This window comes from Elaeis guineensis, chromosome 13 (assembly GCF_000442705.2).
Source record: "Elaeis guineensis isolate ETL-2024a chromosome 13, EG11, whole genome shotgun sequence".
NCBI lineage: Eukaryota > Viridiplantae > Streptophyta > Magnoliopsida > Arecales > Arecaceae > Elaeis > Elaeis guineensis.
In genome coordinates, this window is record NC_026005.2 from 45,760,386 (window position 1) to 45,764,483 (window position 4,098).

Genomic DNA, 4,098 nt, shown 5'->3' on the forward strand with positions numbered 1-4,098 from the left:
GATCACCCTTCCTTGGCCCACAAATCACTCCCTTGCATTTGCATAACCTAGACCTTAATTTAAAATCAACTAGACGTCAGCCCTAGGAATTTCGAGCTCAATAGGATAAGAAAGCTCTAGAGTTGAACCGAGTGCGGATTGGTTAATTGCTCGGTGTCTAAGGCAAGTGGTTAAAGAAAGTGGTTTTCAATTGGTTCCGTTGACTGACCTGACCAACTCAGTTGGTGTCTAAGGAAAGCAACAAGCAGGGAACCTCCCACATCTTACGCTTACCTGACCGAGTCAGTTAGTCAGTCTTGAGCTTGGAGTGCTCAAAGGCGGTCTTGAAAGTTAGGAGCTGTCTAGATCTAAGTTAACCTTAGGATAGAGAGTCTATGATTGTTTAAGTTGATTGCAATTAACATCTAAACATTAATTAATTTCTCCCTTTTCATAGATTTAAGATTCTTAGGTTCTTCTCTTTAGATTTTCTTCATTCTTTTCTCACTTTATTATAAAAATATATATTATAAAAAAAAAAAAATCTGTGTGTGCTCTACAGTATAATTGTAAGGTGTATGCTTGGCCGTAGATCGTTACGACCAGAAATCCAACCTTTTGATCCAGAAATAGAAAGAACCTTTAGAGCCAACAGACGTAAAAATATGGACCGAAATCAGGAGAATGATCCACCCAAGCAATTGAAGGAGTACTTTACTCCTTCCACATATACCTACTCTCCTTGTATTCAAGTGCCCCCTGTGGAGGCCACTCAATATGAAATTAAGTCCAGTATAATCCAAATGTTACCTTCATTTTATGGACTTAGTAATGAGGACCCTTATAAACATCTTGAAGAATTTCTTGAAATATGCTCAACTGTCAAAATTCACAACTTCTCCGATGATGCTCTTAGGTTGAAATTATTCTCTTTTTCACTTAAGGACAAAGCCAAATACTGGCTACATACTTTGGATTCCATGACTATATCAACCTGGGACCAGCTGCAAGGAGAGTTTCTCAAGAAATATTTTTTCATAGGAAAAACTAATCAAATAAGGAAAGCCATAACTAGTTTTTCCCAATTAGATAGAGAAATGTTTCATGAAACATGGGAGAGATTAAAAGACCTTATTAGAAAATATCCCCACCATACTGTACCCAAGTGGCAGTTAATCCAATATTTTTATGATGGGCTCTCTAAAAGACATCGACAAATGATCGATGCATCATGTGGTGGGATATTTATGCTGAAAAGTGAGGATGAGGCATGGCAACTGTTTGAAATTTTAAGTGAAAATTCATTACATCATATGTCTGCCTCTATTAGAGATAAACCCATGTTAAACCCAAAAAGAGGTGGAATATATGAAGTAGAAAATGCCATAGATATCCATCAAAAGGTAGATGAACTGTCCCAAAAATTAGATCATCTTCTAAATACCGGACAATCCCCGATTCCACCTAACCCAATCCAAGAAGTTTGTGCATTGTGTGCAAGTCCGAACCATTTTGTTAGTGAATGCCCAGCCGCACCTCAATTTCCTGAGTTTGTGCATGAGCAGGTTCAGCAAGCTCAAGTCCAAAAAGCTCGCAGACCAGGAAACGATCCATATTCGAACACTTATAACCCCGGCTGGAGAAACCATCCAAATTTTTCCTGGAGACCACAACCAGTGGTTGGTCCTGCCACACCTCGACCTCAATATCAAGATCCAACATATAGGCATGGACCATACCATCAATTCCAAAATATTCCTCAACCGTCTACTACTGGTCACAGCTCAGCTTTTGAGGAAAAAGTTCTGAAAGCACTAGAACGATTAGAAGTCAACACTCAGATCTTTAACTCCCACACACAATCCATTGCTAAGCTAGAGACCCAAATAAGTCAACTAGCGACTGCATTCAGTAGGAGGGAAGAAGGAAAATTACCTAGCCAACCCGAGAGCAACCCAAGAAGGCAATTTGTGATTGAGAGTTATAATACCCCAGAAGCTTTTTCTGAACATGCCAAATCAATCATGACTCTGAGAAATGGGAAGGTCATTGAACACACTAGTAAAACTAATGAGACCGACCCTAAACCTCTAACCGAATCCAAATCACCCAAGAACAAGGAGGACCTAAAAATAGAGAAGGAACCAACTGCACCGGAGATATCTTACTTGCCTAAAGCCCCATTTTTGGATGCCCTGAAAGCCCCTATTCCTGCAGATAAGAAGGGAGAAAAACTTGATGAGATGTTGGAATTGTTTAAGCAAGTCCAAATTAATCTTTCCCTTCTAGACGCAATCAAACAGGTCCCTGCTTATGCCAAATTTTTGAAGGATTTGTGCACCCAAAAACGTAAATCTAGATCACAAATCCCAAAAAAAATACGTCTCACTGAACAGGCTAGTTCTGTCTTCCAGCATGCCACTCCTCCGAAGCTTAAGAACCCAGGAGCCCCCATCATTTCCTGTGTTATAGGAGATTATCACATTGAAAAAGCTCTTCTGGATTTAGGGGCAAGTGTGAATCTTTTACCTAGTTCGGTGTATGAACTTTTTGGATTCGGAGAACTGAAACCCACATCAGTCACACTGCAGTTAGCCGACAGATCAATTAAGGAACCACGTGGAATGCTTGAGGATGTCTTGGTCAAGATAGATGAGTTTTACTTTCTAGTTGATTTTCTGGTTCTCGATATGGAATTAAGTGGCAACCCCAGACAAATTCCCATTATCTTAGGACGATCCTTCCTAGCTACGGTAAATGCATGCATTAATTGTAGGACAGGAGTCATGGACGTATCGTTTGAGAATAAGAAACTAAGACTGAATGTGTTTGGTGCTTCCCAAGGACCATCAATGGATAGTTGCTTCGAAGTAGATACACTAGAAGATATTATAGAAGATGCAACACCCATAATTCTAGCACCAGACCCCTTAGATACTTGCTTGGCTCACTTTGGAGTGTGTGACTTTGAGGAATATATGAAAGAAGTTAACATCTTGTTAGATACACCACATGATAAAACCACTCCTCCATGGACAATCAAGTATGAGCCATTGCCCACATTAGCCAGTACACCAATAGTCCCATCTTTAGAATCACCACCTACGTTAGAATTGAAACCTCTTCCTGCTACGCTTAAGTATGTATTTCTAGGACTCAATGACACCCTCCCGGCAATCATTGCATCAGACTTGACCCCTAATCAGAAAGCACAATTGGTTGGTATTCTGAAGGAACATAAAGAGGCTATCGGTTGGTCCATTGCCGATTTAAAAGGAATTGACCCCTCCATTTGCATGCACCATATTCATTTTGAGGAAAATACCAAACCCCATCGAGATATGCAGAGGAGATTGAACCCAAACATGCGTGAAGTAGTAAAGAAAGAGGTGGTAAAGTGGTTAGATGCTGGAATCATCTACCCCATATCCGATAGTAAATAGGTCAGTCCCACTCAAGTAGTACCTAAGAAATCTGGTATTACTGTGGTGGAGAATGAAGAAGGTGAACTACTTCCAACTCGCATATCATCTGGATGGCGAGTATGCATAGATTATAGAAAATTGAATGCCGTTACTAGGAAGGATCATTTTCCATTGCCCTTCATCGATCAAATCCTAGAACGGTTAGCAGGACAAAGTTTCTACTATTTTCTTGATAGTTATTCAGGGTACAATCAAGTACCTGTATTTCCGGATGATCAAGAAAAGACTACCTTCACCTGCCCCTATGGCACCTTCGCTTTTTGGCGTATGCCATTCGGGCTTTGCAATGCACCCGCTACATTTCAACGGTGCATACTGACCATTTTTTCAGATATGGTGGACAAATGTCTTGAAGTTTTTATGGATGATTTTTCTGTATTTGGAACTACCTTTGAGGATTGTCTCCATAATCTTTCCAAAGTTCTTAAACGGTGTATGGAGACAAATCTTGTCCTAAGTTGGGAAAAGAGCCATTTCATGGTGCGGAAAGGAATTGTATTAGGACATATTATTTCTGAAAAAGGGATCGAGGTAGATAAAGCCAAAGTTGAGGTCATTTCAAAACTACCACCCCCTACTTCGGTCCGATAAATACGATCTTTCTTAGGTCATGCTGGATTTTATAGACGCTTTA

At 40.1% G+C, this 4,098-nt stretch overlaps 1 non-coding gene across 1 annotated transcript; it reads right to left on the bottom strand.

Annotated features, from left to right (window-relative positions):
• Nucleotides 1–1,031: 1,031 nt before the first annotated feature.
• Nucleotides 1,032–1,137, bottom strand: LOC140853491 (small nucleolar RNA R71). The gene has a single exon (XR_012136561.1). It is a non-coding gene; the product is annotated as a small nucleolar RNA R71 (small nucleolar RNA).
• Between the last annotated feature and the right edge of the window lie 2,961 nt (nucleotides 1,138–4,098).